The sequence below is a fragment of the Pecten maximus genome, chromosome 16, assembly GCF_902652985.1.
Source record: "Pecten maximus chromosome 16, xPecMax1.1, whole genome shotgun sequence".
Classification (NCBI taxonomy): Eukaryota; Metazoa; Mollusca; class Bivalvia; order Pectinida; family Pectinidae; genus Pecten; species Pecten maximus.
In genome coordinates, this window is record NC_047030.1 from 35567468 (window position 1) to 35583920 (window position 16453).

The 16453-nt window shown below is 35.7% G+C and overlaps 1 pseudogene; it reads right to left on the reverse strand.

The window, feature by feature from the left end:
- Positions 1–558: 558 nt before the first annotated feature.
- Positions 559–15666, reverse strand: LOC117314741 (annotated as a pseudogene).
- Between the last annotated feature and the right edge of the window lie 787 nt (positions 15667–16453).

Below are 16453 nucleotides of genomic sequence, written 5' to 3' on the forward strand. Positions count from 1 at the left end.
GGTATATATCCAGTTGAAATCTTCCAACCACTTTTTTGGTGTTCCTATGGATTCACTACATTGCTGATGTTAACTGAATTGATTGTTTATTTATCAAAATACACTCTTGCATTTTTCAATGTTGATCAAATGATTTCCATAATACAAAAACATATCTTTCAATAAATTCTCACCACTATATTTCAGTGACCTCCACGCTGGTGATAAGCTCCAATGATATACCGTAGTCATACTTCATGATTCTGCACTGAAGTATGAAATTATTCCAATATGTTAATTCATTTTGATAATACATGTATATCAAATAATATATCGGAAGGTACATGTATCAACAATGAAACGCTTGATTTACAATACAAATTTGTTAATATAAGGATTGTATGATATGTTTTAAAATAAAAGCACAAATAAATAAATTTAACAACCAATTACAAATAAAACTATATTTCATTACATTTTTGTATTTGGTTGTTATTTGTAAATTCAAATGAATAAAACTATAAAACATACCTTCTTATTTGGCACATGTTTATCATCTATTATGTTGGTCATTGTCGGTACAACTTCATGTTTGACCTTTAACCCTTTATCCATTTCCTTTTGTGTCAAACAGGCTAGGTAACCATCCATAACCTATAGTTAGCATACAATCAAAATATCACAAAAATACAAATATTTCTTGAAGAAGAAAAATAGATATGATAATATTTGTTTTGGAACTGCAAACATTATAATTGAAGCTTTCTGTACATGTACATACTGCTGCTAAAGATAAAGTTCTAGCTGGATAGATTTCATAATACTAAATACAAAGGTGTTAATTACTTTTCAAAAATAAATACCCGGTACAAATTTACCTGATCTGTCAGCCAATGACCCCTCTTCAAAGATTTGATATCAACATCAGTTAAGTTGAATCCTTATACTTTTGCTAGTATATAATTTGACTCTTCATGCTGATCCCATATTCTGTCAACATGATTTTGTGCTGAAAAATAAAGTTGCAAATACATAAATATGAAATGTTCCATAAAAACTAAACTAAAATGTCTGCATGCATTTGTTTTTACAATTGCTAGATTTTGAGTTTGTGTATGTTAGACATATAATTATGATGCAAACATGAACACGAACTGAAACCTTAGGCATTTACAAAAATTTACAATAGACAAACTTATATAGTTTGAATAACATTCTCTTAAAAAAACATGTACACATATATTAATGTATATTAATAGTAAACCTTTTTGTTGGTCAATGATCAGTGGATGTAACTGTTGCAACGTTGGTATAGGAGTCACTCCATGAAACATGCTTCTTAGTCCTCTTTTTCTTTAACTTTAACAGTCTTGACATTGGCTGCAAGATACACAATTAACTAATGTTATGACATCATCAACTGACCAATGAAAAATGAAATTTACCGTCAACAATTTTGGAAGCATTTATTTCATTAGTCTATGAAAACGTTTTAAAGTACCTTCAAATAAATAGTCAAATACTAAAAATATTTAAGTTCAAATAAAACTTTGCAAGTGATTTCAATAAGAAAAATTATTTCATGATAATCATGATAAAGAAATCTTTTTCTTGACTAATCGATGATAACACAGCTTCCACAATAATAACCAAAATATTAAAATCAACACAAAAGAAAGAAAAGCTGAATTAGTAAAATATAATCAAATAAATTGATTTACATTTCTTTTCATCAATATGAAAACTTTTCTTTGCTGCAGCAGAAGGTTGCTCAATTAATTCAGCATCTTCAGATTTTCGTTTAGTTCCTTGAGAGTTTTGACTGGCTGGTGCTGAAATTATGATTAATCACAAACTATAAATATATATTAAGTTTGAATGGTTTTGATAGCATTCATAAATGTTTTGGAAACTGAAATATGCCAAAAATGTCTTATTTTCATAATGTCTTCATTATTACCCTTTCTTTTCATAGCTTTTAAGAATGTTGTTCATGTATTTTCAAAATTTCTGTTTCTTAGGAAGGGTATTTCATAGTGCCATTAGAGGACAGTTGGATACATATGCTAATAATAGCAAAAATGTTTAAATCAATATACCAGAGTTAGTTTCAGCCAATGATTTCATTGCAGCTATACATTCCATCATTGCCTTGCTTGCCTCAGCTTCTTCTTTTGCAAAATCCCTTTGCAAGTGATATTTTCCTTCTTTGACTGAAAGTTTAACAATATGTGTAAAGAATTGTGCAACTAATATAAATTGACAATCCATTCATATCCTAGCAACAAACACTGAATTTCACTTTGACAAGATTCTCCGATAATGTTAGATTGTTTTATAGCAACTATGATCCTAATCAAAAACACTCCATAGTCTTAAGTAGGACTATTGATTGATAAGAGCTTAAGAGCCTATAATCACCATCGAGATCATCTAAAGCCAATTATTAGACCTATATATGTATGTACTCACCATAAGTAGCTAGAAGAATTAATGAAAGTCTAAGTTGTTGGGCTGCATTTAACTCTGATGGACTATGTGTATGGGACAATGAATGTAAAATATCCACATGATCACCATTCGGGCAAATCTCGTCAAGCATAGTTAAGGCAGTTCTGGCCACCATATCCATTGCAAACTGGTAAGTGCTTGTGCACTTAGCATCTTGTACTAATGCATCCCATTCACTGGCTGACATTGTAGATACCATGTCTGAAGAAACAAAGTAAATGCAATTGTAATATCATTGTATAAATGTGAGATTTGTTCAAGCAGATTTTTTATGAAACAAACAAAAACACATTGTGTCAATTTGAGTCCTAATAAAACATTTATTTATAGTATTACTAAGATTTAAGAATTAATGAATTTACCGGTATTTAAAGTCAGCCTCAAAATGGTAAGCTTGCCCCAATTTGGAACCCGTGGAAATCAATGATTTCACAGTATGAATCATGTTTACACATTGTAAATTTATACTCTCAGATAGTTACCTGCAATGCCCTCTTGAAATTCTTTGTGATGGTCCAAAGCAACAATTCCATCAATTATAATGGTTTCAGATGTGTCTGGGGCTGGTTTTCTCTTTGCTGATCTTTCCTTTCTTTTTCTTGTTTTCACAAGTTTAAGCTTATTGTGAATAGGCTGGCGTTTTTCTGGTTTTGATTTCACTTCAGATTTCTTAGCTGGGGTTTCTTCACATAGTCCATGATTTATGTATAAACCACTATTTACTTTAATGATTTCATGGTCGAGGACATCAACCAAAGAGGTCAGAGTCTCTTCTTTTTGGCAGAGGTAAGTTGCATTCTGGAGAATCGACAACTTCTCACGGCATTTAATAGCAAGTGATTTCAAACCTCTTGGAGTTTTCTTAGCAAGAGGCAATTCCAAAATGGACTCACTCTCAGACTCAAACATTCCTATACCATCAAAACCAAATTCTTCACACAGCACTTCTTCAGTTGGAGTATCTGTGCTGGTAACTGGATGTTTTACAACATGGCTATCAATGGTTAGGAATGGTGAGCTCCTGTATTCTGCTGCAATATCCTCCCATGAATAATCTGTGTGTGCAAACACAGCAAACATATGTTTGCAAGGCAATAATGTCCATTGCCAATTGTGGCAGTCACAGCTTGGCATTCCAGTGGGACCATTCAAATTAACTCTGTATGTTGTTTTTTCTACAGATGACTGACTTGACACCTGAAATAAAAATATGTGAACTTTTGTATTATTCCTTGATAATTATTGTGAAAGCTTCATCAAATGAATATACAACAGAATACCTGTAACCTGTTATTTCTTTTCAAACAATAAAAGAATGGTTATCAGGTGGGGAGGTCTGGGTTTGAATCCTCGCCAAAGACCAAAGACGTAATTTGTATGTGTCCCAATCTATTATATTGCAAACAAATATTTAAGAATTGAAGGTAATTTTAACCCTGCATACGATTGCATGAACTCAATTACCACGGAGTCTTGACATGGGGTCATCCTCGGTTCCCCAGGGTATTTGCTCTAGTGCTGAATAAACTTGTTATCTCGAGCAAATGCAGCATTGTACATGTAAAATCATTCATATTCATGAGTAAACATGGGCCAATGAAATTGCGCGTTATCTCCTTTACGGTTACAACAACGCCATTGTATGTGACATCATTTATGTATGATGTATGTGTAAGCCATTACACAACTGAGTAAAATATTTTGTAAAGGAAGCAATCACAGCTTTATGCATATATAATGAACACCCCAAGCATTTGCATCGAGACAACCTAGGGTATTCAACGCAGGAGCAAATAAACTAGGGAATAAAGGATGGACAAGGGGTATTCTTTCAAGAAATACAGAGTTTGTTTGCTTTTCTGAAGATATACAACATGACATGCTAAGGGCATTGCTTACACAATAAATACATAAAGAATCTAATTCGATGTCCTTATCTTTATCAGGCACCAGCCAGGTTAGGCTTACAGGGGCCACACAATTTTTCTTTGTATAAATTCTTCAGCTGCTACAAATTAAAATCTTTGAAAGACAAGTGTCATTTTTTCATGAATTTTATTCTCGCAAGCAGTGTGTATTTGCATCTTTGGCTAGTTCAAGAAACCCCCTTCTGTATCTAATTTTAGAAAGATATTAATTTGCCGGAGATTTTTCACATTGGTCGTAGAAGATGCTATTTACATGCAGGTCTCATTTACTAAGACAAAGAAGAACAACTGTTACATGTAAATAAAAAATTCAAATTATATTAAAGAGTACCTGGAATGAACAATCACCAAGATGCTCAACGTCCTTCTTGCCAAACGTTTCACAGAGTTCCATTTTGGCCAAACAATGTTTAATGAATTAAGTTGGTCTGTTATGGAGGAAAACAGGTACCTCTGAGTCAAAAGTCCTTCCAATATAATCTGTTAATATGGCATTTTCTCTAATGTACCTAAAGGATTTACAAATATATCATCATTTTCAAAATAATATTTATACACATACCTCCCATTAAAATAAAATTGTTAATACTTTTGTTTATTAGAAATTTGTTTAATTTCCACTTATAAGGACACTGTTCTAACTTAAAAAAATCAAATTTTAATTAATTACCTTTACATCTATGCATTTTAATTGTATCTCCTGTCTATCAGATTTACGAGTTTACAATGAACAAGGGCCCAATGGGCCCAAATCGCTCACCTGCAATGCAGTGATCTTTTCATATATGGATCCTGCAGTTATTTGAAAGCATGCTACAGGACCAATATAATGTCTGTCTGCACTTTGGCTTTTCACTAAAAGTCATTTAAAGATTTAAGTATACTTGATACGACGTGACCTTGAATGTGAGTCAGGGTCATTCATTTGAAAAAACTTGGTAGCCCTTCACTCCAGCATGCTACAGACCCAATATTAACTCCATGGGACTCTTGGTTATTGAGAAGAAGTCGTTTAAAGATTTTAGCATTTTTGACTCCTGTGACCTTGAATGAAGGTCAAGGTCATTCATTTGAACAAACTTGGTAGCCCTTTACCCCAGCATGCTACAGGCCAAATATTAGGTCTCTGGGACTCTTGGCTATTGGGAAGAAGTCGTTTAAAGATTTCAGTCTTTTTGACTCCTGTGACCTTGAATGAAAATAAAGGTCATTCATTTGAACAAACTTGGTAGCCCTTTACCTCTGCATGCTACAGACCCAATATCAACTCCCTGGGACTCTTGGTTATTGAGAAGAAGTCGTTTAAAGATTTTAGCCTTTTTGATTCCTGTGACCTTGAATGCAGGTCAAGGTCATTCATTTGAACAAACTTGGTAGCCCTTCACCCCAGCATGCTACAGGCCCAATATCAAGTCCCTGGGCCTCTTGGTTATTGAGAAGAAGTCGTTTGAAGATTATAGCCTATTTGATCGATGTGACCTTGAATGAAGGTCAAGGTCATTTATTTTAACAAACTTGGTAGCCCTTCACCCCAGCATGCTACAGGCCACATATCAAATCCCTGGGCCTCTTGGTTATTGAGAAGAAGTCTTTTGAAGATTATAGCCTATTTGACCCATGTGACCTTGAATGAAGGTCAAGGTCATTTATTTGAACAAACTTGGTAGCCCTTCACCCCAGCATACTACAGGCCCAATATCAAGTCCCTGGGCCTCTTGGTTATTGAGAAGAAGTCATTTAAAGATTATAACCTATTTTACCCATGTGACCTTGAATGAAGGTCAAGGTCATTTATTTGAACAAACTTGGTAACCCTTCACCCAAGCATGCTACAGGCCCAATATCAAGTCCCTGGGCCTCTTGGTTATTGAGAAGAAGTTGTCCGAAGATTATAGCCTATTTGACCCATGTGACCTTGAATGAAGGTCAATGTCATTTATTTTAACAAACTTGGTAGCCCTTCACCCCAGCATGCTACAGGCCCAATATCAAGTCCCTGGGCCCCTTGGTTATTGAGAAGAAGTCATTTGAAGATTATAGCTTATTTGACCCATGTGACCTTGAATGAAGGTCAATGTCATTTATTTTAACAAACTTGGTACCCCTTTACCCCAGCATGCTTCAGGCCCAATATGAAGTCCCTGGGCCTCTTGGTTATTGAGAAGAAGTTGTTTAAATGAAAAAGTTGACGCCGGACGGACGGACGGACGGACGGACGACGGACGCCGCACCACGGCATAAGCTCACTTGCCCTTCGGGCAGGTGAGCTAAAAAACAACGTAATTTTTTAATTTAAATACATTTTTAGCAATTAAATATGATATAAGGATTTATATTCTTTCAATATATTTAATATTACTTCTTATCATAATAATTATCTTTCACAGGTATGAAAAAAAAACAGTTGATGCGAAATCAATGTAAAATTTTTTTCAACTAGAACAATGCGAAACTTACAAAATTTCAAACTAATTTTTTTTCATTGAAAAAAGTAATGCATTGGAAAATAAAATATTTGCCTTTTTCTTGGTGTGTCATATGTTTATATCATTTTGTGGGACAGGCGAAAACATATTTAACCCTCATGCTATGCTTTCATGTTAAATATTCGATGAAATAAATATATCATCAAGAAATGGCAAATGTTCTATATGTCTTTTTCATTTTTATAGTGACTTACTTTAGCATCATTGATGGTAAATACTCTTGCAGGAGAGTGGATATCATCCCAGAGAGGTTGTTGTTTTTTCTCTGCTCCAAAAACTGGTATTTAAATGTTTTATTTTGTCTTTCAAGACCATTGTTGGTGTTGACTAAGAGACCTTTTCCAAATCTGTTTGCCCATACCCATCGCTGTCAAAATAAAAAAGTGTCAATAAATAAAAGATAGAACAGTTAACACAACACTAAATAATCTTTACAATAATAGTTTAAATATGACTGTATATATATTTTACTTTTGTAAAATGTATCAAATATTGACAAACGAAAATAAATTTACAGAAGGGAAAATGAAATAATCTTCGACTTTGTTTCATAACAATGCATGGATTATATCCCTGCATAATTACAGATTGGTCAACATCGATCTGATGTTATTCCTCATCCACTTAAATATGACTTTATAATCAATAGTATAAATGATACTAACACTAAAAGACCTATGATATTAAAATAAACAAAAGAAAACCTTCTCTTTGCTCATCCAAGTTTTTGTGAACCAATTCCTTAGGCGACTGTTTGTGATCCAATGGGAGGACTTCTGTAGCTTCTGTACTGCATCTTGGTATTCTGCCAATGTGCACGCATGGGCACATCTCCTCAACATTGACAGACTACTGTCTTTGCATTGACTTACACCATTGTCAATCTTGCTAACCCATCTTGTCCAGCTCTGTTCCCGGTGGAAATCACAGATGTAGACAAAGGTTTCTAAATTTAAATTAGAATATAACAATTGTTATTTTCCTATGTTACACATAATATCTTCAATTAAAATGCATATATTACTATAAGCCCAATTAACCCAATGTCACATGTTCTTTCATATAAATGCAAAATGTTAAAAATTAACTTTATACTCTTAAATTCTCTTCGGAAAAATGGAAAAGAAATATCAAGCATAGGTTAAACCCTCCCGGAGCACCTGATTTTATCTCTGGTTTTTATGTTTAAGATGTGTCATGTCAGTATATGCTCCTTAGTTTTACTTGTTTCCTCGTGTCCCTTGACTGTTGAGTTCATGTTATTTTCTTTTGGTTTTGATGTACAGTATATATTCATCATTCTACTTAAATGGTTACAAGGAACTATTTACTAATCCAGTTTTTTATATACCAGTATATTGGTTAAAAAAAATGACACTTACCTGGAAACACCTCTTCAATGGCAACTATTTCTCTTTCACAGAAATCAGTCATGAAAAACCTTGGTTCCCAATTCCAATTCATTGGTTTGTCTGATGCTGAATTAACCCATTCCTTGAATGTTTGGAGACCTTTCATAATGGATTGCTTGGTTTCATGTTGTACAATGAATTCACCAACAACACTAAATCCCACATTGGTTTTAACAGCCAAAAAAAAAAGTGGTAGTGCATACTTTGTTGTACGGTAAGTGGCATCAAGCAAACACAATGAATTCCCATACCTGCAAAAACAAAATTACTTTCAAGGAAGAGAAGAGGCATACTATCTTGGATTATGTAGAATTGTAAAGAAGATCTAGGAGACAAAATTATCACATAATTGTATCTAAAAGGTCATTACAATTACATTTTATGAATGATGAAAACCATTGTAGATTAATATGACAATGTCAAAGAATCTTAAATTTAATAAACTGAGTCCAGTAGGCCTTCAATTGAAAAATTATAAATTCATCACTAACAGCTATTATAGTACAGTTTTTTTAATGGTATGAGGGAAATCACACTTATATTGTTCCCCGCAAGGTAAAGCTGAGGGAAATAGATAGTGTAAGTGGTGATTCATACAATAACAGTTTTATCATACCAACCACCATGGTGACATATCACAGGTAAGTAGCACATATGACTATTAACTGATTGATAGTTCTTTTTGCAAACTTGACCAGAAATTAAAAAAATCTATTCACTGCTTTTTATACAGTGTTTAGTGTTAAGGTATAATAATGTTACCTATAAAGCAGATGACGCTGGAATTGTGTTTGATGACAAAAGAAAAACTCTGTAGCTTCTGTTTGTGTAACCAACTGGGGATATATTTCATCATCATCATCCTGTTCCAAACATTCCACTTTGATGTCTTCATCTCCTAAATGTGTAGTTGCTGGTGAAGCTGGCATGAAACTGAAGTTGTCATCAGGGTAATTTTGTTGCCATTCTGATACCTGTTGAATGAGGTTTTCTTGATCCAACTTAGAGTACCTGAAATCAGTTAAATGAGATGTCTCTCAATAAACATTCAATATAAGAAATATTTCATAGAATTGACTAGCATTGATGACTAGGGAAAATTGTCATCAATATTCATACACATATTCCTGTGAGGAGTAATTGGAAAATCTTCAGATACATATCAATTAAGGGGCAAAAAAAAAATCTGGTAACAATTGAGGAAGCTAAAGTGCATATTTCATTTATCAAATTCATCTGTAATTAATTCATGGAAGCAGTAAACAAATGATTTGTATGACAGACAGAGAGCTTGTACAAAATGTTATAAATCATGTAACCTTTCACAAAACAGTATTGCAAGTACATGTAGAGTAAAGGATCTAAAGACAGTTATATTAGTCTTTGCTGTCTTTTGTGTTTGAATTCTCTTTGCGGTTAATTAATGAAGTTATACCTCCGGCGCAATTGAGCTTTGTAGACATGTTTTCGGATTGTCTCATCTGCTTGATAATACGCAGCATCAGAACTGGCTGGTTTTGTCTTGTCCAAAAATAAATGTGTGTCAACAAACACACGCAAATGTCTACTCATCTCTGCAACACTTGTAACGCCATGTCCAACCAATTCCACCAGTTTGTCCCTTACATCTTTGGACGAATGGTTCATGAAACCGATCAACTAAAATTAATTGATAAAACAGCTTTACAAAAGAGACACATGAACACTAGTATATCTAGAGACTGATGGAATTAATGGTCCAAATGATAACTTTATAAGGCACTATTTTATTGCTTATACCTTGACATCACTAACTAGTACAATTAAAGGGCCACTCTTGGGACCATAAGATATTATTCATGTGCAGGTACTGTTAATATACATGTACATATTTTAGCACACACATGAAAAACTGTGAAATTCAAATTATTAGCGTCTATTTGAATCCTAATCTTTAGCACTACTGAAGCTGTTGCATAATCAATAAAGGGCTAAAAGCACTAACATAATACACCACTAAAGTATAAGTGCATTTACAGTAACTCTTTAATAAAATGAAATTAACAGTAAATTACATATTTTCTTTTTGAAACTTTTAAATGTACCTAATGAAACTTGTCATTTAGTACATATTTATGTATAACTAGGTGTATTATATGTACGGCCACTATCGGCCATCGTACTATATAACAAACATTTTGCATTTACCTGGCCAAGAAGATGTTTATCTTCATGATGTTCATCATCAGGCAAGGCAATGTAAATCCAATGTTCCATGCAAACATTCCTTTGAGGATCCCCAAGGTCATCACGCAATCTCTCGCCGACACATCTTTTCACCTTTTCTGTATCTTTGTGTACCTTGTGAATCGAAAATAAATGGTTCTTGACAACAAATGACCAAAACAAACAAGTCACGTAAAAATGAATCGTACACTAAAGTTCAGTAATTTTGTTTCATGCAAAAAAAAAAAAATAGACATATGATAAGAAATTGTAACAAGAGGCCTATAGGCCTAAACGCTCACCTGCTGTGTTTATAGCCCTACAAACCAACTAGAGGCTGATAGCTGCATGGCTGGTGGGCAGTATATTACCAAGGGTCTATCTCAAAGAATGTAAGGTTAAAATTTCTGGAGAATGTGATTCTGGAGATGGCAAAAAAATGCTGATCATCAACAGGAAGCTTCAACAAAATTCATCAAGTTTTTGTTTTCATCATTTTCATCATCATCAAAATATTGAATGGCATGTTTGCAATATTTCGATATACATATACATGTACCTATTAAGTTGAAGAAGTAATGACATTACAGAATATTGTCAACTTATTGAGGTAATCTAGACAAAGTAATTCCCTAATATAATTATTGAAAAAGTAGGTAAGTGACCTAATTTTGCAATATCAGTTATCGGCATGCATTTATCCTAGATGTCCATTTCTGTTGCCCTAATATAATTATTGAAAAAGAAGGTCACAGTGACCTAATTTTGACATATTAGCTATCAGCATGTCTTCTCATCCTAGATGTCTATTTCTGTTGCCCTAATATAATTATTGAAAAAGTAGGTCTCGGTGACCTAATTTTGCAATATTTGCTATGGCATGCCTTTCTCATCTTAGATGTCCATTTCTATTGCCCTAATGTAATTATTGAAAAGTAGGTCACAGTGACATAATTTTGCAATATTTGTTATCGGCATGCCTTTCTCATCCCAGATGTCCATTTTCATTGCCCTAATGTAATTATTGAAAAGTACTGTAGGTCACAGTGACCTAATTTTGCAATATTTGTTATCGGCATGCCTTCCTCATCCTTGATGTCTATTTTTTTTGCCTTAATGTAATCATAGAAAAAGTAGGTCAGTGACCTAATTTTGCAATATTTACTATCAGCATATGCAATTATCATCCTAGATGTCAGTTGACTTTTGTCCTATCATTATTCCTGCTTAGAGCAATGTAAAGACATAAAGTATCAATGTGACATGTTTTCCACTTGCACAGTATCACTACATAATATATATGTATATGACAAATGAATTAGAAACCTTTAGACTCTCTCCAAATTTGATTTAAATTATCAGAAGTTTTCTGATATTTACCATGGTAACTGGGCAGCTCTGGAGAAAGGGCGCCATTCCCAGACCTCTGCTGCCCTTTATCTAATTGGAACTTAAATGAGCTTTCTCTGAAAGCGAAATTTGAGATAAATTCCATGAACTTAACTTCTACTTAGGGTTCAATTGAGATGACGTCAGAGTCACGTGATTCAGTCTTCAGAGTACAACACAACTATTCATTTGCATTAATTGGGAGGGTCAAGGGTCGGGCAATTGAACCCTAAGTAGAAGTTAAATTCATGGAATTTATCTCAAATTTCGCTTTCAGAGAAAGCTCATTTAAGTTCCAATTCCATGAACTTAACCTACTTAGGGTCCAAATGAGATTTTAGAGGTGAATATTTGTGTTGTTAAATAAAGCAAAATAAAAACAATCATTTCCAAGATCTTTTGTTACTGCTTTATATATTCAAAACATATTTACAACCACATACATGTTTGTTCAGATAGTAGTACAGAACTACATTTGTCTCTCACTAGTCACTTGTTATTCGCGTATCGATTCAAGATACCACCATCAACACTACTAGGTTCTTTTGTTGATGTGTCTGTTTGTATTTCTTTATTGTAGAATTTTTGAAACATTTGGGCATTCGACCAGCCCGCACTCTTCATGATGACTGTTAGGGGAACCTGTGCTGTTTTTGCTGCTGATACAGTCGCACTTCTTGTGCTATGCGGTTTAAACACTGTCACATCTACACCTGCTAGCATAAGTACATTTTTCATACAATTTGATAAAGTTTGCTTACAAACTGGATGGTGTGGCGAGTTCACAGCTAAAATAGCCGAGTTTGTCCTTCAACACATACTTTATTTGTACAGTTCAGATATTCAGACATAGTCTGCACAATGCACAGTTTATGGTTCTGTTGGAAAGCTTTCAAACAGATAGGTTCCAGGTAATATCCTGGACGTGACTGTTTAATCAAATCAGTCACTCTAATTGTCACATCTTCAGAAGTAACTTACATTGAACAAATGAATTGTCTGACAGCGTTGGCTTGACAGTATAGCCAGTAACATAAGTAATTTGAATGAAAGTAAACGAAAAGAGATAGTATTTACAGGAGTTTAAGTTTCGAGGTATATAATCCTAGTACTACAGAAACATCCCAGGTGTTGGAATATCGAGGTAGTGTAGGTCTTTTATGGAACACACCTTTCATAAATCTTTGAATCAGACTGTCCTGCATGATGTTATTAGAGCCAGTTATCTCTAACAGTGAGCTAATGCAAGATTTAGCTGTATTAATAGAACTATAGCTAAGGTTTCTATCAAACATTGTCTGTAAAAAATCTATCACATTTTTCACAGATGAACAAAGTGGTTCACGACAAAATAGCAGCCGTCTGCGGAGATGGACCCCATATTGTCTTTTGGTTGAATCTCTCCATGCTCCCATGATGCTGTCCGCAGACTCTTTTGAAATACCCTTCTCCTCGAGTCTATCCCAGATAATCTGCATGCAGTCGGCCGAAGGTTCTTGATAGGATGCTCCTTGTTGGGTTTGTTGATTAGGTGGAGGATCCGTTGTATGTTGGGTAGGAGAACAGGTTTGTCCACCAGCAAGTGAAGCAGGGCTGGAAACCATGGTTGTGTCGTCCACAGAGGTGCTATTAGTAGCAGGTCTGTTGTGTGTTCCTCCTCCATTGTTTGTAGAACACGGCTGAGAATGCTGAAGGGAGGAAAAGCATAACAAACATTAAAGTTTGACCATGAAATAGTAAATGCATCAACTGCGACGGCTGTTGGATCAGGTAATAAATGAAACATATGTGTCAACTTGAGCATTTACTCGCGAAGCAAAGAGGTCAATGCCGGGGGTGTCAAAATGTACACAGATGCGGTGAAATATAGACTCATCAAGGTGCCACTCCATATCATCAGATAGCATGCGCGAGAGTTTATCTGCTTCTGTGTTGTTAACACCAGGTAGGTGACAGGCCGACAACCATATATCTCTTCGAATGCACCACAGCCATATTTCTTGTGTAAGAGTTGTAAGATCTATATTTTTCCCGCCCATGTTGTTGATGTAATTCACAGCTACTGTATTGTCGAGAAACAGCTGTACATGAATATGTGACTTTATACTGCAGAAACATTGTAGTGTCAAAAAAGAAATGAAGTACTTTTCCATAGCTCATCAGACGATAATTGATGTGGTGGCCATCTTGTAAATTCAATGAATTTTTGAAACAACACCTCTTATTCAGAAATGTCACTAGAACATTCCTAGAAAGTCTTCTTACTACGAAGCAAATAATATTGGAGTTATAAGGAAAAACATAATTTCAAAGATGGCGATCATGGCAGCCATCTTGAATTTTATTTTCACTTAATGAATACAAATATCTAGTCAGGACCTTCTAACTAATCATTCAATGCAAATTTCAACACTCTCGGTTAAAATAAGTTAACGGACGACGCATAACACATGCCGGACGATACCCCATAGCAAAAGCTCACATGAGCCTTCGGCTCAGGTGAGCTAAAAAAAATCATTTTTCAACACTTTCCACCTTTTTCTTAAATTATTGTATACATGGTATTGGCAGAGTAATAAGTTAACGGACGACGCATGACGCACGCCGGTCGATACCCCATAGCAAAAGCTCACATGAGCATTTTTAAACACTTTCCACATTTTTCTTAAATTATTGACGGTATTGGCAGAGTAATAAGCATGCAAATGTGAGCAGAATTATTTTTATATTTGGATACCATTCTAACATATAATTTTAATTTATGTGAAAAATATGATTCCGAAAATTGAAAAAATATCAACAAAGGAATTAAATTTAAATCTGATAATGGTACTGATATATCCTATCACACTAAAACTAATCATAATATACCTTATAATCAGGAAAGATTAGAACTTCTTTCATTATGATCTTGGCCTTACATCCTTTCTTTTTTGATCCATGTAGCAATTTCTTCCTTCTTTTTGGCACTGGATGATCACTCTAGTGAAACAAATGAAAGGGGAAAACATCAAAAGCAATCACAATAAAGAATTCTCCTTCAGTTTTTTGTGTATATATGGCAGTATGAACTACTTTATCAATAATAATTAAAAGCGGATATTAGTCCTTACATAATATTGTTAGCTTTTCTGGTGTTTGCCATGAATGTGGGGTTATGAACACAATAGCACTTACAGGTAACATGTATTTAAAAGGAGAATATTTGTAAATACCACATTATCAGCAACATAATCAACAGATAAAAACTCTAAATTATTCATGCATGCATGTAGACTGACCTAGGAAATCTGGCAGACTGATCTCAGGAACCAAGAACAGTCCTACAGAATCTGATAGAATAAACATAGGGATCCGGTAGACAGACTAAGGGGATCCGGTAGACTGACCTAGGGAATCTGATAGACTGACCTAAGGGATCTGATAGACTGACCTAGGGGATCTGATAGACTGACCTAGGGGATCTGTTAGACTGACCTAGAGGATCCAGTAGACAGACTTAGGGGATCCAGTAGACTGACCTAGGGGATCCAGTAGACTGACCTAGGGGATCCGGTAGACTGACCTAGGGGATCCAGTAGACTGACCTAGGGGATCCGGTAGACTGACCTAGGGGATCCGGCAGACTGACCTAGGGGATCCAGTAGACTGACCAAGGGGATCTAGTAGACAGATTTTGGGGATCTGGTAGACTGACCTAGGGGATCTGTTAGACTGACCTAGGGGATCCAGTACTGACCTAGGGGATCTGTTAGACTGACCTAGGGGATCTGGTAGACTGACCTAGGGGATCCGGTAGACAGACTTAGGGGATCTGGTAGACTGACCTAGGGGATCCAGTAGACTGACCTAGGGGATCCGGTAGACAGACTTAGGGGATCCAGTAGACTGACCTAGGGGATCCAGTGGACTGACCTAGGGGATCTGGTAGACTGACCTAGGAGATCTGTTTGACCGACCGAGGGGATCCAGTAGACTGACCTAGGGGATCCGGAAGACAGACTTAGGGGATCCGTTAGACCGACTTAGGGGATCCAGTAGACTGACCTAGGGGATCCAGTACACTAACCTAGGGGATCCGGTAGACTGACCTAGGGGATCCAGTAGACTGACCTAGGGGATCTGGTAGACTGACCTAGGGGATCCAGTAGACTGACCTAGGGGATCCAGTAGACTGACCTAGGGGATCCGGTAGACAGACCAAGGGAATCTGGTAGACTGACCTAGGGGGTCTGGTAGACAGACTTAGGAGATCTTGTAGACTAACCTAGGGGATCTGGTAGACAGACTTAGGGGATCTGGTAGACTGACCGAGGGGATCCAGTAGACTGACCTAGGGGATCAGGTAGACAGACTTAGGGGATCCAGTAGACTGACCTAGGGGATCTGGTAGACAGACCGAGGGGATCCGGTAGACTGACCTAGGGGATCTGGTAGACTGACCTAGGGGATCCATTAGACTGACCTAGGGGATCTGGTAGACAGACTTAGGGGATCCAGTAGACTGACCTAGGGGATCTGGTAGACTGACCGAGGGGATCCG